Below are 27,150 nucleotides of genomic sequence, written 5' to 3'. Positions count from 1 at the left end.
ACAAACAGTGCACATTGAGGGGAATTCAGAATGGAGAAAAATAGGATAAAGTATTCCGTTTTGGATATACGGGCCCCTAGGTAGTTAACATGCATACCTAAGGAAGAATTTCACTGACACCCAGACTTTTGCATCTTCCCATACTTAGAAAAGCACTAAAATCATTAACTTGAGATTATCAGGGGTGTGTGTGCCTGTGTGTGCATGTGTGTGTGTGTTTGGCAGTAATCTTTTTACCAAGATGTATGTTTAACTACATGTATTCCCAGCCAAAAAATTTATATATAGATATGTATATATATACATATATATATATACACACACACACACACACACACACACACATATATATATATATATATATATATATATATATATATATATATACACACACATATATGCACTTCTTCCCTACTTCTTTGGAGCAGTCCCCTCAGAGTTACACAGAGGTTGTTTCCTGGACTACAGTCCTCAGTCCTGTCCATGAATAAAACTTAACTCACAACTTTTACGTTGTGCTTTTTTCTTCCAGTTGACAGTTCTGGTGACCACAAAGGGTCCTAGAGCTGACTTCTCTCCTTTGCCTAAACTCTACAAGGGTCTGAAGCCTTGCTACCAGCAAGGGCCCCTTGTGCCTGTTCACCTCTTAGGTGAGTCCACATGATTCGGTGAGTTTCTCCTGGTCTTGGATTTCCTGTCTTGGTTGATGATCCTGATTCTTCTTCTGTGGTGTATAAACTCCACATTATGAGCTAATAGAGTTTCCCTGAACTTAAGGTAGTTCAGGAAGGAGGTACCTTGAATTCTAAGTTGAAAGACACTGGGAAGATTTTGCTCAGTTGAAAGACACTGAGGGGATTGCTCAGTTGAAAGACACTGGGGAGGTTTGGATTGGGTGATTAGGTAGGAGACTGGTCTGTTCTTTTCCTTGAATTGGTTACTTTAACAGAATTTGTTGGAATAAAAGTGAAGGTACCATATGAGAGCTTTCAGTTCTGAAGATAAGGGACAGAACTCCTCCTGGCCAGTTTACATCTTTCTCAGGCAACTGGGAAACTTGCGGGAGTGGTAGAAGCAAGTCTTCATATAGTGCAGCTGTCCCATAGTGAAACCCATTTATTAATTTAAAGAAACTTGCTTGTCTGGGGATGCACACATACGTCTGGCCATCCAGTGCTCTGAGCACCCATGGCAGTTTTATACTACAGGAGGGAGAAACCAAGACATGTAAAAGAGCTGAAACAATTCTAGGTTCACACCTAGAGGTATTAAGCTCACAAACAGCACAATGACCCGTTACACAGCTTTCAATAGTAATTTTATCCAAACCTGACATAGGGGACAAAGCTTTGAAAACAGAAAAAAGAGGGGTGACAGGTTGCCAACCTCCAACTAACACCCCAGAAAAAAATTACACTGAGATAACCAACCAGAAATTGCTTGGGGGCAACAGTTAAGCCAATTAATCAAGTTAAAGATAGACAAAAAGCCTGGTTCCCTTAGCTTGACCCCTCACTGTGGACCTCAAAAACCTTTTATACAAAAATAGATAAAATGGCTGGGGGTTAAAAAAGGAAAATTTCTGGGACTCCTTGTAAGACAAAGGAGTCATGGAGTCCTAATGGAGACTAAGGTTAAAGGTCTAAGAGTTGATAGATGGGACTTCCCTGGTGGCACAGTGGTTAAGAATCTGCCTGTCAATGCAGGGGACATGGGTTCACTCCCTGGTCTGGAAGATCCCACATGCCGCGGAGCAACTAAGCCCATGTGCCACAACTACTGAGCCTGCGCTCTAGAGCCTGCGAGCCACCACTACTGAAGCCCGCACAACCTAGAGCCCATGCTCCGCAACAAAGAGTTGCCACAACTAGAGAAAGCCAGAGTGCAGCAACGAAGACCCAACGCAGCCAAAAAAAATTAAAAAATTAAAAAGATTAAAAAATAAAATTCGAACTGCTGGAAAGGCTCCCTCACCCAAAATCGAATTCAAAGCCTCCTTAAGGTTTTGCCAAGGTTGAATGTAAATCTTAAAAGTCTTTTCTGGGAATTCCCTGGTGGTCCAGTGGTTGGAACTCTGCCCTTTCACTGCTGAAGGTGCAGGTTCAATCCCCTGTCGGGGAACTAAGATTCCATAAGCTGCGCAGAACGGCCAAAAATCAAAAAAGTCTTCTGCAAGTAGCAAAAAGCCTTAGCCATTTGAGCTGATAAACTTAACTTATTCCACTGTTATTTATAAACTAGTAAGTTTTATATTGTAATACATGTTTCTTGACTAAGTTTTAAAATGAAGCTGTGAGATCTCTGGTTACAGCTGTTTATCTATCTCTACCTCCAGATGGTATTACCAAATCAATTTGTTAAAGAGCTCTATTTAATTTACTTAAAAGTAGATGTTTATAAATTAAATATTTCTAAATGTTATACCAACTAACCTAAATGAACTTCAACTTTATGTGATCTGGGAGATATTCAATATTAAATTAATATTCAATATTAAAGATTAAGCTTATTGGTTTAATTAATACAGACATGTCTTACTTGTAATGAACCTAGGTTTACTAAAAGTTTTCAAATATTATCTCTGTTATGAAATTTATTGCAAGGAGAATAGCTTGGGATAAGGGCTGACTTGGTCTAATATCTCATGAAATTTTCATGCATAAGCTAAACATAATTGTTGGGAACAAGTAAATTAAATAGATATAAATGGGGTAAGAGCTTTTAGGTGAACTCTTTAAAAGTAATTTTGTTTTATGGCATTGTGTACAGGGAATGTTGCCTGCCATTCCAGTAAATAAAGAATGTGGCTTGCCATTCCAGTAAACAAGGTTCAAGTCCTCAGCCACTGTAGCCCCTCGAACCCCTCCCCCCCAAATGGTGCACCCTGAGGGGAATCCGGGATAGAGAAAGACAAGGAGCATTATTTGCTTTGGATACTGGCCCTAGATAGTTAAGATGCATATCTAAGGAATAATTTCAAAGAGCCCAGATTCTTGCATCTTCCCATAGATAGAAAAGCACTAAAATCATTAACCTGAGGTGCCTATTTTTGTGATTAGCTGTAATTTTTTGATGTTTGACTATGTGTATTTTTTTTTTTTCCCTCTAGCAAAAGACTCTTATATATCCTGGCTCTTTTCTTACTTCTTTGGAGCAGTTTCTCAGAGCTATTTGAGAGGTTTTCCCCTGGGCTAGAGTCCTCAACAAGGTCCCCAAATAAAATTTAACTTGCAACTTTTAGGTTGTTTTTTCTTCAGTCAACAGTATGTCTACTTAAAAATACCTTCTCCAGATTTTTGGTAACTTGAAACCTTAAAGTTTAGCTAAGTTCAGTTAAATGATAGAAGTTTATTAAATATATAGATGATTACCAAGTAAAATAAGATACTGAAACATTAATTACTGAACATAGGCTTCCTTTTACAGAGAAACTAAAGATATTCAGGACTGTTTTTGTTTGTTTGTTTTATGGCCGCACTGCGCGGCATGCGGGCCCTTAGTTCCCTGACCGAGGTTGAACCCATGCCCCCTGCATTGGGAGGGTGGAGTCTTAACCACTGGACCACTAGGGAAGTCCCAGGACTATTAATAAGTATGTTTGGTGCTGCACTGAGAAATTTTCTATAAAACATTTTTTTTAGAAATCACAAATAGTAATTGTAAGTTTGCCAATCTATAGAATGCGAATGTAAAAGGCAATTCATAATCACTTATTTCTTAATTTTCGCTACAAATTAAAGTTTTTAAAGGTTAAGAACTCTAATGTCTAATTAATTAAATTAATAAGGAAAACATCTTCAGATGCAAGGAAAAAAGATATAAAGAATAGAAATGCATTTTGTTAAGGGAAAAGAAAGTGATTTTGTCTTAAATCTGGTTATTTCTAAATGGGGGGAAAAGGGACGGACAAATAAAGACATAAAACATTGTAAAAGGTTTGTGAGAAAGAAGGAATCTTTAGAAAGGAATTCTATGTGGTCAGGACTGGCTAAGAGTAGAATAAATTTAAGTATGTAAATAAATTTTAATAATAAAGGTAAGGTGGTGCAAAACTAGAATTTGATTTTCTCTCTTTGTTAAAAAGAAAAAAAATTCTTAAAATATTGATCTGCTTTTTGATAACATATTGAAAAAAGTTTCTTTGTCTTTTAAGTGATCTGTTAACTTTCTGTATTTTGCCTTTAAAATCTTTTATTGTCACTTTGGTTAACTGAATAAGTATTGTTTCACAGTGAACTATGATTCTACTAGACAAGCTTCCCCAAATCAAATTCTAAATGAATTTCTTTTGATCTCCAGCTCACTTTGGGATGCTTCAGAGGGCTCCTGAAACATCTCACAGAGAGATACTACATAATTAGGGCATATTTGGTATGTTAAATTATATAGGACACATTGTCAAATAGTGATGATAAATCTACTTAGTTTATATTGTGTGGATAAGTGTTATTATATGAAATTACTAAAATTTGGATATGTCCTGGTATGTTATCTATCATAAATCTAGTTATTATCTTAATGTATTGTATGTCACAGAAATAACCAAATTTCCCTGTCAATTGTATTGTAATTAGATCTTTAACCATGCCATTTTCACTCTGTCATTTATAGATAGTTGTTGTTTTACTCTGATGATTTACAAGACTGAAGATCTTCAGGAAGATTCATAAAAAGGACTTTTTGACACATATAGGTTTCTGATAATTTTTAGATTATACCACTGAACTGGGTAAGAAATAACAAAACTGTAATGGAAAACCTGATGGCTTGTGAAACTACTAACAAAAGACCTAAATCGACAAGAATTAATTACATGTGACTGAATGAACTGATGAGTAAAATTTACAATTTTACGACTTTTTCTCTTAAATATTACTGGCTCTTACTATTTTTTTTCCAGATAAGAGTAAAACTTTCCTCTTATGCCAACTATGATGAGCAGCAAGTTGATAAATTATACCTTTGGAAATGAAGATAAGACATTTATCCTTTTCTCTCTACCTGATCTTTCCAGAATTTGGCTTCTCTATCTGGCTCCCCTCTGGATTTGTTGGCTTATTGCGATCCTGATTACAACTAGTTATACTAATCAGTGTTTTAATTTTTTCTCTTTGTTGTTTTCAGACGTTTTGTGTCTCTCGCTGCTATACTATGACCTTATTAATGCTACTACCTATATTACTTATATCCTATTTTATAAGATTGTTGTTCCTTGTTGTTCCATTACTTTATGTGTAACCAGATCTCTGACAAAACAAATGATGGCTAATTGTCATGAGGCAATTGATCACATATATAGCTCTATACAAAATTACCTATAATAGTACAACTCTAGTTATAGGAAAAAGCAACAAGGGAGAAACAATTCCTGGATCATAATAGACTAGTAAAAAACATAATCCAGAGAATTTTTAGGTTATTAACAGGGCCTAATCCAGATATAGCATTTGAATAGCCTTTCAACAAAATCCTTGCCTGACCCAGGAATGAGCATTCCTAGTGCTGTGGGACAAATTGGTCACAAAATGCCTCCCAAAACATGGTCAACTTTATGACCAAAAGGAGGGAATATCTAAACAAAAAGAAGAGTCTCGGGGCTTCCCTGGTGGCGCAGTGGTTGAGAGTCCGCCTGCCGATGCAGGGGACACGGGTTTGTGCCCCGCTCCGGGAAGATCCCACATGCTGCGGAGCAGCTGGGCCCGTGGGCCATGGCCGCTGAGCCTGCGCGTCCGGAGCCTGTGCTCCGCAATGGGAGAGGCCACAACAGTGAGAGGCCCGCGTACCGGAAAAAAAAAAAAAAAAGAGTCTTGCTCATCATCCAGTTATATTAAGGGTTAATATAACCCACTGCCCTGAGGGGAATTCAGAGTGGAGAAAAATAGGATGGAGCATTCTGTGCTTTGGATGTATGGCCCCTAAATAATAAAGATGCATTTCTAAGGAAGATTCTTGCATCTTCCCATACATAGAAAAGCACTAAAATCATTAACTTGAGATACCTTTGTGTGTGTGTGTGTGATTAGCAATAACCTTTTAGGAAGATGTATGCTTGACCCGTGTATTCCCCAGACAAGGTGCACTCAGCCACCCCTCCACCCCCTGTCCCCCGCCCCCCTCGCTGCGTAGCTTGCGAGATCTTAGGCTTGTGCGGTCTTAGTTCCCTGACCAGGGATTGAACCCGGGTTATTGCAGTGAAAGCACCGAGTCCTAACCACTGGACCGCCCGGGAAGTCCCCAAAATTTCATTCTTATAAACTGGCTACTCCCCAACCTCTTAGGAGCAGTCCCCTCAGAGCTACTGAGAGGCTATTTCCAGGTCTATAGTCCTCATAAGTTCCTTGAATGAAACTTAACTCACAATTTCTACGTTGTGCATAGAGCAGGAATAATAAAACATTCCTTTTGTTGGTTTTTGACCAAACCAACACTTAGCTCTCTTTTGGTAAATTAACAAAGAAATGATCCAGTCTGAAGGAGTTGTTTCTCTGTTCTGATGCCTTAATTGGCTGCTTCAGGGCCCATCCAAGAGGACTTTGCTAATCAAGGTGTGATCCAAGGACCAGCAGGAATGGGCATTACCTGGGAGCTTGTTAGAATGGGAGAATCTCAGACCCCACTCCAGACCTACGGAATCAGAAACTTCATTTCAACAAGCTCCCCAGGTGATTCATACACACAGTAACTTCTGAGGACTGCAATAGAATTCTTACTTGTCCTATAAACCCATTAGTGAGATTACAAAGGAAAAACAAAGCCAGGGAATGAATATATTGTCTATCTTTTTAACACAACTGACTGTTGGTCACCAGCATAGCACGAGTTTTTTCCTTGGTTACCATTCATTCATTCACTCATTCACCAAATATTTGGGAGGCAGATAAGCAAGCATAATAAGTAATTAACATCTATTGAGCTTGTTTAACCTTCTAGACATCCACGAGGTTATTATGCCTATTTCGTATGTGGGGATATTGAGGAGAAAAAAGAGAAAAAGCAAGATGCCCCAGATGACACTAACAGTGTGCAGTGGAGGAACCGGTATCCGAATACATGCCTCTCTGAATGCAGAACTTACGTCCACCACTCTTTGCCGCCCACACGAGTGTACATTCATTCTCTCCCCTGTACAGGAATGTTGCACAAGGTCAGACTTCCCCTAGTTAAGTAGCCGAGTTCCTCCTCTGGCCCTGTGCATCGGGGCCAACAGCCAAGATCGGGGTCAGAGGAAAACAGTAACCAAGTCCCAGAGCTAACACTTTCCAGGAGTCTGGACCGAGTCTCGGGAGCAGAAGACTAAATCTGCAACATCCTGGTCACAGGGCAACATCCTGGTCACAGGACACAAACACCTAGACTTGCCATTTCATCCATCCCTCCATCTTGGTCCTCCCAGCATGGGACTCCGAGGCGAGAAGAAAGCCTAGACAAGCCTTCCCATAACAAAAATGGCTGCCATACACTCCCTGCCCACAGCTGACATGGTAGCCTCCGTTTGGTCTCCATGGTAACGCAGGCCGCTCTTTTCGAGCCGGCCTAGGCCAGGCTTGTAGGGAAATGAGGGGAGTTTCCCTCCCCCTCATTTTTGCGACAGTTGCCGGGAAAGTCACGGCAGTTGGCTGGTGTCAGCTGATTTACTGCAGCGGCGGTGGCGGTGGCGGCGGCAACGGCAGCTTGCAGCCTCTCTGGAGAGACGGAGGCTGGGCTGGGGTTACAGTCCAAAGTTTTCCCACGAGGATTTGCCCACCCCACCTCCTCTCTGGATACGTCCTCGCCTTGTCCTCGTTGCCAGGACGCCTGCAGGTGGTGGGACAGAAAACATCGAGGCATAAGATGAAGCTGTGACAGGTAAAGGGCTTTCGAGCTTCCCCGGGGCGGGGGGGACCCCAGCGCGGAATGTGCCCTCAACGTGAAGGTCAGAGGCCGGGGTTCAAGGGTCACAGCTCCGCTCCAACTGGGGGCGGTGCCAGCTGTCAGAGCGCAGCTGCTGGAAGCTCTGGTCTGTGCGGCGCCTGCAGGTTCAGGCCCACGACTAGGCTCCTGTGCCTGGAGCGTGGGTCCTGCCAGGGGTCTCTGGGACTCCTTGGCCTAGTGAGTGACATTTGCTACTGGTGACACTGGCTTTGGTCTTGAGACGGGACCGCCTTGCCCGCAGTGGCAATCTAAACGGGGTGAGATGCTTAATGTTGATGGGTGGGTGGTTCTTAACAGTGCTTTTGGGAAATGCTGTGCTTGCTTTTGGGGTACACATAGCCTCTCCTGGTACTCTTTAGTTTGCCCTTGTCTAAGGTACTGAGACGTCTGTTAGTACACCTACCCGCTCTCATCCCTTTGCCCTAAGACTTGGTCTAAGAGGATTCCTGCTATGCCTGCTCCCTTACTAGTGGGTCCCAGCGTTCTGAAACTATATGTTTGGAGTTAGCAATACCCTGCCTTGGATTCAAAAATTGCGTTTTATGTTTTGATTCACTTGCTGTGTCAGTTTCTCAGGTCCTACAATTTGAAACTATGGCAGCTACAGTTGCATCACAGACAGCACTGGAATTGTTGATGCTGCTGATTTAGGGTTCAGTGAGAGCTACAGCTTGCTTTTGCGTTAGCATTTGCCAGGAGCCAAAAAAGGCAAGCTGTGACTCTTTCCGACGTTTATTGTTTAGGGCTTTATGGGCAGGATGTCAAGAATTGCCTGTTATATGAAAGAAATTGATTGAGTTTTTGAAATATACACACACACTTCTTTATAAGTAATTTGTGACAGTATGGAGGTGGAGGACAGCTTAAAAGTGAAAATAATGTGTTGAAATGCCTTTATTATTTCAAATCGGGCAAACAGAACAGTATAAATATGTAGTAAATGCCTTGTTAATTTCCTTTTTTTAAAAAATGTATTTTATTAAGGGACTTCCCTGGTGGTCCAATGGTTAAGACTCCCTGTTTCCACTGGAGGGGGCGCGGGTTCGATCCCTGGTCGGGGAACTAAGGTCCTGCATGCTGCGCGGTGCGACCAGAAAAAAAAAAAATTTTTTTATTGAAGTACAGTTGATTTATAATGTTGTGTTAGTTTCTGGTGTACAGCAAAGTGGTTCAGTTGTACATATATATAATAGTTTGCATTTGCTAATCCCAAATTCCCAATCTATCCCTCCCCCCCACCCTCCCTCTGTGCAATCACAAGTCTATTCTCTATGTTTGTGAGTCTGTATCTGCTTTGTAGATAAGTTCATTTGTGTCATATTTTAGATTCCACACATGCCTTGTTAATTTTCAGAGATTATTGTGAGAAATTCATTTAAGTGTCTATATTTTAAATTTTGTTAATTTTCAGAGATTGTTAATTTTCAGAGATTATTGTGAGAAATTCATTTAAGTGTCTATCTTTATTTTAAAAATACTTCAAACCCTACTTAACAGCAAGACCGGAGTGTACACTTTGTTTTTTCTTATTGCCACCTGTAGCTAAATTTTAAAAGATCTTGATAATTGGATAACTCAAAGGGACTGGGCTTTGCCTTGTTTGAATACCACTGTGGGAACTTAAATTTTGAGATAGTTAGCCTTTTCTTTTTTTTTTTTTAATAGGGGGGAGTACCAACCTTTATTTACACTTGGGTTCAAGTTCAGAGCCTTCTTAGTATAGCGAAGTGGTAAAAAGCACAGATCCTGGGACTAAGGTTCATATTCCAACACAGAATAATAAGTAAGTGATAACTGGCAAATGTTACCCACAGTCTCTTCAGTAAAGTGGGGAGAGCATCACCCCAGCTTCTAGCAGCTATCATGGCTGCCTCTGCCCCAGTGTCCACCCTGGGTACTCCACCTCGGAGGCAGCTCAGCTAAGAGAGTGTGGGCTCTGCAGGTCTCAGCTCAGAGATTAGGGTGGGACTCAGTGAGTTACTGAACCTCGGAGGTAGCCCCTCACTCCAAGACATTTCACCAAAGGCAAGAAACAGGAACGTGTACTGGTTCAAGGACTGAGTGAGATCTTACAATTTCCTTTGGTTTTCATTTGGATATAAGCTATGTTTTGAGGCAGAGGAAGCGAGGTGGTCTATCTCACTGTGACAGGCTTAGCATCGCAGACTCTAAAGGTAGCGAGCTGGTTTTGTGCCTTTGCCATCGGAAGGTAGGGTGACATTTAGCCTTAGTGGTGTCCTCTGTGTTAGGTGAGTCCTTAAAGTTTGTTTTGTACCTCAAATGCAGAGGATTGAGTTAATTTTTTCAATTCAGTCATCATCATTGGGCTGTTCAACGTGTATCCCCGGTTTTTTTCCATTCATTGTCTTTTATATCCAGTTTCCACTCCCTCCCCTTGCCCACCAACCCATAGACAGCCATTCTGACCTGTAGGATGTGTATCCTTCTGTTGGTATGTTATTAAATGTGTGTTGTTTTGGGTGCCCACATTTTATATAAATTTATTTAATTATTTGTTTATTTTATTTTTGGCTACATTGGGTCTTTGTTGCTGTGCCAGGGCCCTCTCCGCCGCGGCGAGCGGGGGGTGGGGGGGCTACTCTTCATTGCGGTGCGCGGGCTTCTCATTGCGGTGGCTTTTCCTGCTGTGAAGCGTGGGCTCCATGTGCGCGGGCCTCAGTAGTTGTGGCTCGCAGCCTCTAGAGCACAGACTCAGCAGTTCTGTCGCACGGGCCTAGTGGCTCTGCGGCACGTGGGACCGTCCCGGACCAGGACTTGAACCTGTGTCCCCTGCACTGGCAGACCAACTCCCAACCACTGCGCCACCAGGGAAGTCCCCCTAGGCACCCAAATTTTAAATTTATAGAGATGATATCATGCATGATCTCATTAAAGTTTTTTCGCTCCCTACTGTCTACTATTTAAGGGCCTATTTGTGTTGCTGTCCATTGCTTCTAACTGATACACAGTACTTCAGAATTTCCATCTACTACAGTTTATATGCCAACTGTCCTATTTGTGGATACCCTTGTAACGTTCATTTTCCTACCACTTTAGGCAATACTGTGATAAACATACCTTTTAGACCTCTGTGATGCTTTCTTTGAGATACATATCCAGCAATGTGATTTCTGGATCATAGGGTTTTCATATATTTTATTGAAGGATTGCCATATTGTGTTCCAGAACAAGCTGCTGTGGTCTCTACACCTGCAGGTGGTTCAGGAAAGTTTCTGTATCCTTGTAACCCCACCAATGCTTAGTGTTATCCAGCCCCCTGCTTTTTACAGACGAATGGATGCAAAGTGAAATCTCATTTTAAATTACATTTCACTCTTACTCGTGAGTTTGAGCCTTTCTTCATGGGCATTTTATCTTTTTGGGTTTTCCCTTTTGTAAAATTGTTTATTCCTTTACCCATTTTTATTCTGAGGTTTCACGCCTTGTTGACCTTCACAAGCTCCTTGTATTTCCTAGATACTAGTCCTTTAAATATTGTATCTGTTCCTATTCTGTCATTTGTCTATAACTTTTTTTTATGATGTCCTTCATTGAACAGAAATTTTCTACTTGATATAATCAAATTAAAATTTTTTTGCCTATGGTTTGTGTTTTGGGGGTTTTAAGAAATCTTTCCCCAAAGATTTGTCACAAAGTTACCTATTTTATGTACTACTAACTTTATAGTTTTCCTTTAAATTTATAGGTATTGAATACATCCAGAGTGTCTTTTTACATGTCACAAGGCAGAGATCCAGTTTATTTTCCATGTAGTGTGCCAGTTTTCCTAGTGTCATTCTCTCCTTTTCCCACAGATAAGTGGTACTGCACTTACTGTATATTAACCTCTCATAGAAGCTCTGAAAACTGCCTTCTGTTCCTTTGGCTTACTTGTTTGCTCTTGTTCTAATATCATGCTGTTTTAGTACTGTGGCTTTGCATGGTTATTTTTTCCTACATGAGTAAGTTTTCCTATTTATTTTGTTTTAGCTTTATTTTGAAATAATTATAGATTAAAGAAGTTGCAAAACTAGTACAGAGAGGTCTGGGTTCCCCAATGGTTACATTTCATATAACTTCACCCAATTTCCCTCAACTGTTACATTTTATACAACTATGGTGAAATAGCAAAACCAAGAAATTGACATTGGTACAATACCTGTATATAGTTCTATGCCATTTTATCACCTGTGTAGGTAGATACCTGTAACTACCACTGCAGTCAAGATACAGAACTACTCTATCACCACTAAGACCTCCTTTGTGCCACCCCTTTCAAGTCAGTTCCGTCTCCCTTCCTCTATTATCTCTAACCCCTGTTCACTAGTCAATTTTCCGTCTATACTTTGATCATTACAAGTGTGCTATATAAATGGAATTAGGCAGCATGTGACTTTTTGAGATTGAGACTCATCTGAATTGTTGGGTGAGACCATTTTTGAGACTCATCTAAACTGTTGTGTAATTTGGGTAGTATTCCATGGTATGTATGTACCACAGTTTGTTTAAACATTCACTGGGACATTGGGGCTGTTTTCAGTTTTTTGCTATTAAAAATAAAGCTGCCTATGGACATGCTTGTACAGTTTTTTTTGTGGATATAATTTTTCACATCTCCTGGGATAAATGCCTAGGAATGTGATTGCTAGGTGTTATGGTGAGTGTACGTTTAGTTTTTGAAGAACTTGCCAAACTGTTTTCCAGAGTGGCTGCACCATTGTACATTCCCACCAGCAATGTATGAGAGACTGAGTTTCTTTGCATCCTCGCCAGCGTTTGGTAATTGTCACTATAATTCACTGTGGTCTTAATTTATGTTTCCCAAATGGCTAATGATGTTAAATTTCTGGTAAGGCAAGTTTTCCATTCTTTTTCCATTTTCAAAGTTGGCTTAGCTATTTGTGGATTTTTATTCTTTTCTATATATTTTGGAGCTAGAGTTTCTAAAGACAGCACAACTAGAATTTTGATTTAGTATGCATTGAATTTATAGGTTTATTTTGGGGACAATTGACATTTTTATAATATTAGATCACCCTATCCAAGAGCATGGAATGGCTTTCCATTTATGACTGAGCAGGAAGAAATTCTTTGCAGTTTTAAAAAATATCGTGAATAGATACTAATTTAAAGTAGATTATTGCTGATAGAAGAAAATGCTACTGATTTTCAAATATTGATATTCTACCTTTGTGTGTGTGTGTTCTACTAGACAGAGATCAAAATCCATAGTATAAATCTTGAAATAGTTTTGGTACTTGTAGAGTTAGGCCTGGAACTAGGTAGTGCTTTTATTCCTGGTTTATCTGTTACATTTCTCTGTGACACTGTTTTGTTTGTTGCGATGGATAAACTCAATGATTAGAGTATGGGGGTTTATAGGTTCTAGTCCCATTTTGTCCATTCATTGTTGCACTTTACAGAGAGTTCGTAATCTTACATATATGCATGCCAGTGATCGTGGGCAAAACCAACTGAGAGCTTATGTATGGCTCAGTGAGATCCTGTCATCAATAAGAGGATACCTTACCTTTCTACTTATAGATACTATGATTGTGATGTTAACTTAGAATTCGAACTCTGTGCACATTCATTTGCCTTGATCTGTATCTGATACTTAAAGCCACTTTGCTGATAAGAGCACAAAAGATATTATTGGAAGAAGTCCTACACCATGACTGCATTCAGAAAGGCCTGTCCAAGTGGAATTTTTTTGTTTTCTATTAAGTAACGTATACACGATATTCATAAAATAGTAAATATTCTAAATAAAATTAGGCATCTTTTCCAAAATGTGTTGGTGATGTTTAATGAAAATGTAGGTTTTTTGGGCTGATGGTTTCTTGTGTTAGTAGTCGTCAAAAAATGTTGGAACAATAAAGTGTTAGGGCCCTGGTCAGTTCAGGGTGGAGAAAATTTCTGAAGTACTGGGAGTTATTCTGTAGGCTCTTGTAGAATAGAAAACTACTGGAAAGACGTGGCTTTTTAACCACTGCCTCCCATTCAGTTAGCAATTGTAATTTATGACCCTTCAAACTCACTGAAAACATTTTACTAGTGTTTTGCACATACATATTTCTCTCTGAATGTTGGTAGTTAGTATATGTCAATGAACAGATTGATAGAATGTACCAGTTACCTTCTGTTCTCACATTCAAGTTGTTTATTTGGCTGTCTTCCTTAAGGGCTCTTCTTTTTTCTAAACATTTCAAATACAAACAAACAGTAAAAAACCACCATTAATGGGAATGAAAAGTTCGCTCTAATGCAATATCAGTTTACTTAGTTTGAAACAGTTTTGTGATTCACTAACAGGCCTTGGTGAGTGTGGTAGCGATTAGTTAAAGTAAACCATGTTAGGTGATTTGCTGCATAGGTCCTAAGACATGTCTTGTTGTGTATGTGTCACAGAGTAAAAGAGGCTAGAATATAGGTGCAACCTGCAGCTGGGGAAAAGCAATTAGTACATTAACAGGGAGTTGATTAAGGAGACTTGTGTTAATTGTTGGCACTATTATAGAAAAATTCATTGAAAAGAAACTCTGAAATCCGAAGCATGTAAAATCAAGATGTATTTTAATTTGTTGATGGGTACAACATTTTTAAAGCCAAGCAAATGAACGTCATTCATTACTTTGTTCATTTATCGAGTAAATATTTGGGTACCTCATATGTGGCAGAAATTCTAGGCGCTGGGAATACAGTATAGAACAAAACAAAAATCATCACCTTCTTGGAGCTTGTGTTATAGTGGCAGATTCAGACAGGCTATAAATAAGTATGACACTTGGTATGTTAAATGACTGTAAGTGCTCTGGAGAAGTATAGTAAAATACCATGGGAGTGGTGGAGTTTGCAATTTATGCTGGTCAGGAAAGGCCTCACTGAGAAGATGACATTTTAGCAGAGACCTAAAGTGGTTGAAGGAGCTCTAAAGATGGACTTGCCATTACTTGAGATGCGGAAGACTGTGGGAGGGGCAGATTTGGGGAAGAAGACCAGAGACTCACTTTTGAACATGTCAAGTTTGAGAAGCTTATTAGCTATCCAGATGGAAATGTTGAGTAGGAAACTGCATATGTGGAATCACAAGAGAGCCACCAGCTAGAAATTGGGAAATTGTTAATGTATAGCTGGTATTTAAAGCTGCGAGCCTTGGTGAGATCACTGAGGGAGGGAGGGAGGGAGTACTGCCAGAGGAGAGAAGTCCAAGGACTAAGCTCTGGGTATGCCAATATTTAAAGGTCAGAAAATGAGGAAAAATAGAGACTAAAGCCATAGACTTTAGCTTGCTACTAAAGGTAGCAGGAAAGTGTGAAGACTTGGGGGCCAAGTGAAAAAGTGTTTCAAGGAGGAGGAAGTATGAACTATGCCAAATGCTGTTGGTAGGTCAAGAAAGATGCGGATTATGACTTGACACTGGGTTTAGCAATGGGGAGGTTTCGGTGACCTTGTCAAGAGCATTTGTGTGACAGGTGGAAACTTTTCTATGATCTATGCATTGATATAAGGAGGGGGATAATGTTACAAATGAGGACATTCTGATTTGGAAAGAGGTACATATTTCCTTAAGGTTACAGTTAATAAATGGGGGAGCTGGGTCTGCCCTAGTTAGTGTGAGTCTCAAATCTTCATACTTACTCAACACAGCTTACTGATCCCCATATTGTGACAGTTCATCTTCTATTTGGGAAAGCATGTTTGTTTTTTCTTCTGGGTATTTTAATTTATGAACAATGAGAAGCTTCAGTGCTCAGTTTAGAGTTTTGATGACAGTGTGAGGGAAAGCAGTAGGAATGGTTGGGGATGGAGGTGAGATTAGAGGTGGTTCGGGAGATAAGGTTGAAGTTGGTTCTACCAGATGGGATCTGTTTACCTAAAATGTAGGGGCTTGGTGGGCATAGTTTGCTTTTAGGTTAATCAGTAACTCTTGAAACTGAGGCAGGTTGGTGATGGATAGAGCATAAGTAGCTGCAGAAATTTAAAACGTGATTCATATGCCTCAAAATCTATGAATCATTTTTAAAATTGTGATTTATTTTTGACCAGATAGCTCTACAGTTCTTCAAAACCCAGCTCTTGCTTGCTCAGGGCTGTCTTAGCAATGAGAAGTAAGTGTAGTCTTCTGTTGCCATCTGCTCATGCCACATGTTCTTTTGAAACAGAATACTGGAACTTCCTTTAGCAAAGCCATCCTAAAGTGTCAAGTTCACTGGGAGGAGATTTCTTGCCACTCAAATAAGAGAGGATTATCTTGTCAACTTAGCGACAAGCTTGGTGTTCAGAAGGTGGTGTCCCTCACAGCTGTTTAATTCCAGACACCCTTTGTTCTGAGGAAGCAGCTCAGTAATTCCTTCATGCATTTTATGATCTAGCTATCTCATTGCATTATAATAAACAGTCTTCATTACCTGATTCAGTGTTTTCTAAGTCTTCAATGAGTTGATAGCAAAGGCACAAGCACAAAAAAATTCATAATATTAATGACTACTTCCTTCATCAAACCATGAATTTGACTTGAACACACTTTTTTGACAAATGATGTAGGGATGTTCTGAGAATCTGAATAAACCTTTAAAGATGTCTTTCTTCGTTCATTGCAGTGGTGGCAAGTAGGTTTAGTTATTTAGTCTGTAGTCCCTGCTTTTCATAATCCCCATTGGTAGGTGGGTAGTGGAGGCCTGCTTGCTCTTGTTCATGTGTGCCTGTTCTCATGAGAGAGAATTTGAGTTTGTTTTTGTCTGCAGGTCTCAGAGGGCCTGCCTTGGGGCACAGGAAGCAAACAGACCAAGACAGTATTGACTCTCTGGTGAAAATGCCTGTATTCCTGGGCTAGAAATACATCTTGCTTTTGCATTTGAGCATTAGAAAGGCAATATAGAGAAATGAACATTGATCTGATACTAGATTTTTCATATGTAATCTTTTTTTATAGCTTTTAGAAATCACATGGGATACCAGTATCCCATGAGATTTTGCAGAACAGTATGGTCTTATCAGAGTATCACTCCATAGGTTATTCATGGTTTTAAAGGGGAAAATAGCCGTAGTCAAGTGGTCATAGGTGGCATCACTGATAGTGGGACAGTGTGATGTTACGTCTCCTGTGGTGATGCAGTGTGAAGTGTACATCACCTATGAAGGATACTTGCCAAACATGTTTCACTTGAGTTCGATGATGCCTTTAGATCCAACTTCCAGTTTATAGGAAGAAGAGGAGATAGATGAACATGTGATAAATGACATTGTAAATAAAATCAGACAAATCTAAAATCTGGAACATTCTACAAGCAATTGGTTTTGTTTATTTAAAGTTAATATGAAGAGTGAAAGTTAATATGAAAAATGAAGTAGGACTCTTCTAGAACTAAAGAGTAAAGAGGCATCACAACCAAATGCAGTCAGTAAAACTTGAATATTTTACTTACTGGTTTTAAAAAAATTATAAAAGATATTTTTTAGACAGTCGAAGTAATTTGAATATGGACTGGATTTTAGATACTATTAGAGGATTATTATGGTATTGATAATGGTGATTGTGATAATGGCATTGTGTTTATGAAGGAAAAGGTTCTTATTTTTAAACTTGGTATTTAGGGGTGAATTGTCATGATATGTGTAGGTTATTTTCAAATGGCTCAGCAAAAAAAAAATCTCTCTCTTTATATACACATGTATTGACAAAGGAAATTTGACAAAATATTATTTATGGAGTGATCTTTTTTTTTTTTTTTTTTTAGATGTATTTATGGAGTGATCTTGAGTGATCTTTATACTATTTTCAAACTTTTTGTATATTCAGCATTTTTTGTAATAAAACGTTGGGGAGAATCACAAGGGGAAAAGTAAATATCATCTTAAGCCTTTTATTAAAAGAACAATCAAATTTCAAAAATATTCCCTTGGGGGACTTCCCTGGCAGTCCAGTGGTTAAGACTCTGCACTTCCACCGCAGGGAACACAGGTTCTATCCCTGGTCCGGGAACTAGGATCCCGCATGTCACATGGTGCAGCCACAAAAAAGGATTAATCTCCAAAACATACAAGCAACTCATGCAGCTCAATATCAAAAAAACAAACAACCCAATCCAAAAATGGGCAGAAGACCTAAATAGACATTTCTCCAAAGAAGATATACAGATTGCCAACAAACACATGAAAGGATGCTCAACATCATTAATCATTAGAGAAATGCAAATCAAAACTACAATGAGATATCATCTCACACCGGTCAGAATGGCCATCATCAAAAAATCTAGAAACAGTAAATGCTGGAGAGGGTGTGGAGAAAAGGGAACACTCTTGCACTCCTGGTGGGAATGTAAATTGAGACAGTCACTGTGGAAAACAGTATGGAAGTTCCTTAAAAAACTACAAATAGAACTACCATACGACCCAACAATCCCACTACTGGGCATATACCCTGAGCAAACCATAATTCAAAATGTTCATTTCAGCTCTATTTACAATAGCCAGGAGATGGAAACAACCTGAGTGTCCATCATTGGATGAATGGATAAAGAAGATGTGGCACATATATACAATGGAATATTACTCAGCCATAAAAAGAAATGAAATTGAGTTATTTGTAGTGAGGTGGATGGACCTAGGGTCTGTCATACAGAGTGAAGTAAGTCAGAAAGAGAAAAACAAATACCGTATGCTAACACATATATATGGAATCTAAGAAAAAAAAAAAAAGGTCATGAAGAACCTAGGGGTAAGACGGGAATAAAGACACAGACCTACTAGAGAATGGACTTGAGGATATGGGGGGGGGAAGGGTAAGCTGTGACAAAGTGAGAGAGTGGCATGGAAATATATACACTACCAAATGTAAGGTAGATAGCTAGTGGGAAGCAGCCGCATAGCACAGGGAGATCAGCTCGGTGCTTTGTGACCACCTAGAGGGGTGGGATAGGGAGGGTGGGAGGGAGGGAGACGCAAGAGGGAAGAGATATGGGAACATGTGTATATGTATAACTGATTCACTTCGTTATAAAGCAGAAACTAACACACCATTGTAAAGCAATTATACTCCAATAAAGATGTTAAAAAAAAAATAAAGAGCTCATCTCCACTTTTGTAGAGCAGAAGGGTGAATTTGGAGCTGAGAAACAATAAATTGATAACTGGCACTGTGAAGGTCTTTTGATGACACTTGTATCAGTTTTCATCTGAAAGTTTCACCCCCATTCTTGATAAAAATTTTGCTGGGTGTACAATTTATTTTTTCCTCAGCACTTGAAAATATCATTCCATGGTCTTTTGGCTTTAATTGAGAAGTCAGCTGTCAAAAAAAAAAAAAATTCCCTTGGGAGTTCTGTGGTTGCCTAGTGGTTAGTATTCTAGGTTTTTACTGCTGTGTCATTCTATCCCTGATAGGGGAACTGAGATTCCACAGGCCGCTGCAAGGTGCAGCCAAAAAGAAAAAAAAAAAAGTCCAAATCTAGTGAAAAACAGGGATGAAAGATCCTCCCTTGTTCCTTGAAGTTTTCTTAGAGCTTTCTAGGCCTTCACATAGCTAGGCAGAATAAAGCTGAAAAAATAGGAAGAAGATAATTGGGAGAGTACGCTGTACCAGAAACCAAAGAGAGAGGGTTGAGAATTAGCAAATGATCAGCCGTGTCAAACTAGTAGCTGTGTAAGACTGAATATAATGTAAGGACTGAGTAAGATGGTTAGAAAGAGTAGGTATCACCAGTCCATTAATGTCAAAGAATCCTCTCTTTCCTCACTTCTCTCCTAAGGCCTTGCTTCTCTCTGCAATATTGGAGAGTTCTTTCCTGGAGTATCATATTAGAGAAATGTTGACCTCTTCATGTAGAGGGAGGGCAATCTTGAGCAGCCTTAGATTAGGTGTGTTTGAAGATAGAACCTAGATTACATGAGGCCTTTTGTAGTAAGGAAATGGAAACACTATGTTTAAGACCGTGGGTTTCAAGATGTTGATTGTAATTACAGTGAGAGAAACAGAGAGATAAAATGAGAGAAAGAATGAATGAGAGAGAGAGAGAGAGAGAGAGAGAGCGATTACTAGATTTACAAGCAGAGGCTATTAACAAGTGAAAGTGTTTTGGACAAAAATGAGATGTGAACATATTTGAAGGACAAAGCCTAATTTAACTGAAAGACAGATGAAATGGTAGACAGTGAAAGGATAATTAAGGGAGTAAGATCCTTCAAAGAGTCCAGGAAGAATTAGATTTAGCAAAAAAGATGAGATAGTCCTTCCTCGGAAATATCTTGCTTGGCACACAGTGAAAGCTTAATAAATGCTAATTGTTATTCTCTGTTTTTTCATTCAGTAAGTACATACTGGTCACTAGTAAAAGTCTGTAACTATTCTAGGTGCTGGTAAGTCACCTCAAATCCCAGTGAAATGCAGTTTGCTTGATAATGATTAAATAACAAAGATGGTGGGCTTACGTCGATGATTTGGTTTTACTCTTCAGGGAAACAGATTTTAGTGGAATGGATGCATTTGTAAACAAATAACTACAAACAAAGTGACGAGTGTTCTGCACCAGTGTGTAGAAAATCTTGTGAAAACGTGGTTGCAGGAGCAGTGAATCACAGGTTTTGGGACAGGGCACTCACAGCAGAGAGGAGCTAGTGTTGGAACAGGTTATAGGCTAAAGACAAATACTTGTTAAACGGTTTTTTGAAAACTCCATGTTGTGTGTGTATGTGCATCTTTAAAATAAAAGAACCTGGTGAATCACGGCCATGGATTTTATTTTATTTGTTTATTTATTTTGGCCCTGCACATCTTGTGGGATCTTGGTTCCCCTACCAGGGATCGAGCCTGGGCCCCTTGCAGTGGAAGTGCGGCGTCCTAACTGCCGGACCACCAGAGAAGTCCCGTGGGCCATTTAATTTATTTATTAAACTGTCTTTTGGAATACAGTGAAATACCCAAAGGCGGGGGGAAAAAACCCCTTAAGACCAAAGGATTTATCTTGAGAATCAGGATTCCCACACAATCCAGTCTCTTACTTCTCTTACTCTTCCTTTTCAGAGGTAGTTTTCATTACTGTTTTTTTTTTTTAAATTTGGTATCATTACAGAATTATTCTAAACGTTTATGTGTGTGTGTATTACAGATGTGTGTAGATACATATATATACCCCTTTTAGAACCTAAAATGGGAATGTATTTTATACACTGTACTGCACCTTTTCATCCCACTATATATTTTGGAGATTATTTCATATCTCATGCTGCAGTGTTCCATTGTAAGACTCTAATAATTTATTTAATCCCTGATTTACGGGCACTAAAGTTCTTTCCATGTACCCATTAACAATTAGAGAAATTTTCAAGCACATAAAAACAGTAAGAACAATGTAATGAACACTCTTGTACTAAAAGGAACCTCACCGTTTATTTTTACAGTTTGGGTTCCCTGGCAAGCAGGTTCTGAGATGGAGATTAGCACTGAGGTTTATAAGGGAGTGCTTTTAGTCCGACACCTGGGGAAAGGAAGCAGGTTTGGCCAGAGGGAGAAGTTGAGCTGTAATGAGTCTCAGCGGAAGGAATCTCAGTTGAGCCTGGGGGTAGTTCCAAAGATGGAATGACCCTTCAGAACTATACTGAATTGATATGAGGGGGCCTGGCCTTTACTGTTTATCCCTGGATTGATCAGTTGTTGGATGTGGGCTGTCCTACTGGAAGGCGGCAAGGTGTCTCCCTTTGGCTGGGGCAGTCGTTAGTGGGGGCTGACAGCCCAGTGCTCTCAGCGGCCGGGGTAATAAGTCCTTTATTCCCAAGGTGCATCTGGATGAGTACCACCCATCACACTTATGTTCCTGTTTCATCTTCATCCCTTCCAATACCTCTTACCCCCTCTTCCCCTCCACCATCTCCCACATGCCAGACCCCAGACATCAGATCATTTCATCCCTAAATACTACAGTTCTACTTACCTTTGAGTAATGTGTTTTAGTAAAATCTTGATTAACCAGATTGACTGGAGAATGAAGTTTTCTGGTAAATGGAATTTTGTGGTAAATGCAGACAACATAGAATAAGGAAGGGTATTTACTTCGTTAGGAATCAGGAGGTCTGTTTGTGCCTCTGAGCGCTGAGATGAGTTTGCAGTGTAATTTTGAGAGAGTTGCTGAAGGACCTAAATGTGGCGGGCGGGAGGAGGGGCTCAGCGGCCCCTTCCCATAGTGAGTAGTTATGTTTAGGCAAAACTTTGTAGTCTTCTTTCCCTTTTATGGCAGATTTTGATAAAACTACGAAACAGGGTTTAATTTTCTTTTCTATCAACTTTGAATTTGGAAAATGTGAGCAACTAAGCTCTTCTGTGCCTAGTTAAATTAAGGGAAAAAAAATCCACTAAGGGGATTGCTGCTCGCAGAACCTGAGAATAAAACCTCTTAAAGTGGGGTTTGCTCCAGGGGCTGCTGGATAGGTTTACCATTCTGGCTCCCCCAGGCTTGGAGTCAGCGCTGATGTTACAGTTTCACAGTCCAGTCACTAACACCTTCCTTGCCTCTTACCCTGGAGCCAGTCTCTTCTTGGTAACAGTGAGACGTCAGTGTTCCCACTTTAGTGACACCTGGGTTGTTTGTTGTTTTTTAAATTATCTTTAAGGAGGAAGGACCCCATTGAAGGGTAAACTTATAATAAATTGGAATTTCAAATATTATGTACTTGTGTTTATAAAGAATAAATAAATATCCACTCAAATAGATCTCTATAAGATGGTAACGAGCTATATATACTTCTCTCCATTTCTATATTAGGAAGGCAGTTTTTTTTTTTTTGGTCAGTTACAAAAGCCTTTCTTTTACAACTGCTTAAATACCAAAAACAAAAGCAAAACAGCAGGAGGTTGACCCATATTTCATCAACTTTTGCAATGACTTGGTTCACTGATACAGGCAAAGGGTGATTGGATTTTTCCCGTTCACGTGGGACGATTTTTGTTGAGTTCTCTGGTGCCATTTTGTGAACATATTTCCTGAGCTCTAATTTCTCTGAGACCAGATTATGCCTCTGTTTCTCTGTTGCCTCATTACGTTCTTATTTTCCTCTCTCCCTCCTCCCTCCTCCCCCCCACCCCCATGCTTGCTTACTTTCTCTTATCACTCTGCTTGGAAAGTAATGTTGCCAAATCTGGCTCCCTGTGCACCAATGCTGAATAAAAATATGGGGACAGAGAAATGGAAGATAAGAAATAGAGAGGCTTTTTATTTTCTTTGCCAGGCAAAGGGAAGGCATAGCAGGCTAGTGCCTCAAGAACTGTGCCCCCCGCTTCCTGGGGAATTACAGGGATTCTTATAGGGGAGTTCTGATAAGGATCAAAATGGTGAAGGTCTTGCATTCTTCTTCTTGCATTATTTCAAAACAGTCATTGCTGGAGTCAGGCAACCTGGTAATTGGGTCCGTTAGCCTCTGGGTTATCGGTCTATGTATGACCTCCTTTCTGAAATGCAGACAGCTACAAGGGGTTATTTGCTTCAAGAGTTTATAGGGAGAGTAAAGAGTAAATACCAGGTGCAGGGTGTAAATTACCTAAATTACACAGGATTAGGGGTGACAGGTTAGTTTTGTGAAGGACAAATCTAACTATAGACACTACAGATTAGTAACAGTTAAAATAAAACTAGGATTGATTAACTCATGCCAGTTTATGTTTCTTCTCTAGCCTGTTCACTGTTCCCTTTATTTTCCTGGTTATCAGGAGAGGAAAAACCTCATTTCTATTTTTGTTGCAACAGTAACAGTCATTCATGTCTTTTTCTTGCCTCACGCCTTACATATTTCATCAAACCCGATGATTTACTGTTCTTCTATAATGCCTTATATTTTCTTTTTCTTTCAAAACTCTCATCATTTTAGCCAGGTTCTTATCACTGCAGCCAGGCTTATTGCAGTAGCATCCCATTTGGTTTTCCTGTATACTATCTCAAATAGTCTTAGCATACTGCTTCTCTGCTTAGATGGATATATAGTTATGGGACCATTAAGTCTCTTTAAACTCTGGTCCTGCTCAAGACCATTGTGAAACCTTGTAGTATCTTCTTACTTCTCAAAACCTAAATTTGTAAATTCTGGTTAGGTGTATAATAATTTATCTCACATATTAGAATCTGAAATTATTGATGACTTCACTGGGCATCAGTATCATAATAATAGTGCCTATTCTTTATGTAGAGGGCGTTTAGTATTTTAAATTGTTTTCTCTTTACTTTTGTTCTTGGAGTACCTTTGTGTAAAAAAACTGTATCGAAATCTATGTTGTGTTTTTATCAATTTGGTGTGTTGAACACCAAGTCCTATCTATTGTATATCTAAAATAGCTCTCATATTCATCTTATTATTACCATTTTCACCACTGCTACCCTTCATCATATATTTATTGAAGACGTCCCATATGGCAGACACTATGCGCCATCCACATCATATGGTGGTAAATACATCGATGTGGTTCTTGTTCTTAGGGAGCTTAAAGACTAGTAGGGGAGACAGCCATTAGACAGAGAAATCCAGAAATAGTAATGAAGTTGTGATACATTTAGGCACCATCTCTCTTACCAGCAGTACTGCAGTAGCCCCACTGGTCTTCAAACCCAGAGTTTTCTCCCTCCCTTTTGTATTGTAGCTAGAGGGATCTTTCTGAAAAGCTAATCAGATTTAAAACAGTTGACCTGTTTTCCATTGCTATCAGGTTAAACTCCAAATTCCTTGAGGTGGGTTACCAAGTTCTTATGATTTGGTGCATGTGGGCTTGTTGTTTCTTGTCTCATTCTGCCTTTGTGCTCTGAATGCCAGCCCTGCTATTTTCACTGTCCAGAAAGAACTGAGATCTCTCACCTTGGGGACTTAGAATATGTGATTCCTTGAGCCTCTTCCTTGGGTAATTACTACTCATTCTCACTCATCATTTCTTCCAAGAACCCTTCCTGAAGTATAGGTTAGGATATCCATCTTTTGTGTCTCCATTAGGTCTTGAGATTCCTCCTGTATCACACTCTGTGGTAGTTGTTTGCATGTGTGTAAGCCCCATTGTGTAGGTCCATGTGTCTATTTTATCTCCTGTTGTAATTCCATGGTATAGACACAGAATGGAAACTTGGGAAATGAGATCAGAATTTAATTTGAAAGCTGTCTTAGTATTGGGATTGGAGTTTGTACTATTATTTCTAATAACGTCATGCAGAATTGAATTGTCATATTTGCAGATAGAATTGTTTGACAGGCATATACAGTAGTAGTACTTTTATATTGTGTCAAAAAGTCAGTGAAAGATAGTAACCTCTTGAAAAGGTACAACTTTATTAAATGTTAAGCTACAGTGCTGAAAGAAATCAGTAGATGTGGAAGCAGCATGTGAAGAATAGCAGAATCTGTGTTTTAAAAAAATTAATAGTTGCTGATCATCTGCCATGTGATGGATATTTTACTGGTTGCATTACATATATGATCTCTCTTAACCTTTATGACAGCTTTCTGAAAGGAGGGTATTATCGTCCATCTTTTACAGATGGGGAAGCTGAGACCTAGAGGGGTAACTTTTTCAAGATTGCATAGAAGAGTCAGGATTTGAATATAGTTCTTCTGACTGTAAGTTCAGTGTTTTTTCAACTATTATTTTTGTTGTTGTTTTTAACTGAAGTATGGTTTTATTTCTGTATAGAACTGAGAAATAGGTGCAATTAGGTGAAATAGAAATACATGAAATTAAGGTAACCAAAAGAGATGACTTGATTTTTTTATCTCTCAGACCCCTGCTCTTTATGATTTGATTTCTTTGACTTCAAAATGATTCAAAATTAATTTTATAACTACCTCTTGATGAGAAAACCAAGCCTCAGAAATGAGATGATATGCTCAAAGCCTGCATGGTTGGTGGCAAAATGAGGGGTAGAATCTAGAACTTCTATTATTTGACTCTAAAGCTTTTTCAGTAAAAGAGTTTTATTTAATAGCCAATGTCTAAATATAATTTTAAGTCAGATTTGATACAAACATAGATGAAAATTGAATGTTCTTAGTATTCTTCTGTTTTTAGGAGTATCTAGTCATACAGCATATTTATTTATAACTCTAAAATTTGAAAGGTGGTATTTCCCCTTAATGTATTAGTTACAAAATATGAGTATATTGTACACAATATTTTGGAGAGTTAGTAAGAATTTTCTTCAGTTTCTATTACAGTTAATACTATATGGCACTAATCATTTATTCAGTCACTTTTGATTTGGGCCTTTTCCAGAAAAATGTGATTTTTTTTTTTTATCCCAATGAATCCCTAATGTCCTTGGATATAGAGCAGTGAATTTTGAATTCGAGCCCCCCTCCCCCCCACCTTGGTTGGACAGAACTTCTTACCTAATTCCTCAGATAAGCAGTTGTAATAGCAGATAAGCTGATGTTGTATGATCCCCTGGAAAAGATATAGTGAAGTTCTGTAACATTATTTCCTAAGGGAGAATTGCTTTTTGGATAATTAATTTTAGGCTATGTTCTTTTATTTTATTTATTTTATTTTTTTGCGGTAAGCGGGCCTCTCACTGTTGTGGCCTCTCCCGTTGTGGAGCACAGGCTCCGGACGCGCAGGCTCAGCGGCCATGGCTCACGGGCCCAGCCGCTCCGCGGCACGTGGGATCCTCCCAGACCGGGGCACGAACCCGTGTCCCCTGCATCGGCAGGCGGACTCTCAACCACTGCGCCAGCAGGGAAACCCTAGGCTATGTTCTTTTAAAAGAACTGCTATGAGTTGAATTGTGTTCCCCTAAAATTCATATGTTGAAGTCTTAACCTCTAGTACCTGAGAATGTGCCCTTATTTGGAAGTCTTTATAAAGGTAATCAAGTTAAATGAGGTCATCGGGGTGGGCCCTAACCCAACATGGCTGTGTCCTTATAAAAAAAGGGAGAGACGTGTACATAGGAGAACACCATGTGAGCATGAAGTTGGCCTTCTACCAGCCAAGGAGAGAGGCGTGGATCAGATCTTTCCCTTCACAACCCTCAAAAGGAACTAACTGTGACACCACCTACTTTCAGACTTCTAGCTCAAGAGCTATGAGACAACAAATTCTGTTTTTTAAGTCACTCAATTTGTGGTCAGGGCAGTTTTTAGGAAACTAATACAATGTATTCCCTTATGAAGATTCTTAATTGCCCTTAATGAGAATTCTTCTCAGATTCTGATTGACGGTCAGTTCCTGATTTTCGTTAGAATGTGGATTTGTTTTAGTTTCTGGAGAAGCTGAGTTAG

The 27,150-nt window shown here is 39.4% G+C and overlaps 1 protein-coding gene across 4 annotated transcripts in view; it reads left to right on the top strand.

Moving 5' to 3' along the window:
- Window positions 1-7,628: 7,628 nt before the first annotated feature.
- The window catches only part of WDR7 (WD repeat domain 7), a 370,882-nt gene continuing 351,360 nt past the window's right edge, over window positions 7,629-27,150 (top strand). For 2 of the 4 annotated variants that reach the window (XM_079942515.1, XM_079942514.1), the window contains exon 1: window positions 7,629-7,845. The gene's annotated coding sequence lies outside the window, so the exon portion shown is untranslated. Of the gene's footprint in view, window positions 7,846-25,373; window positions 25,492-27,150 lie in introns of all 4 variants that reach the window. The other 2 variants (XM_079942512.1, XM_079942513.1) reach the window with 2 other exon arrangements.

Source organism: Stenella coeruleoalba (genome assembly GCF_951394435.1).
Source record: "Stenella coeruleoalba genome assembly, chromosome: 14".
Classification (NCBI taxonomy): Eukaryota; Metazoa; Chordata; class Mammalia; order Artiodactyla; family Delphinidae; genus Stenella; species Stenella coeruleoalba.
Note: the sequence above shows the minus strand (reverse complement) of the source record. Positions and strands in the feature narration are given on the sequence as shown.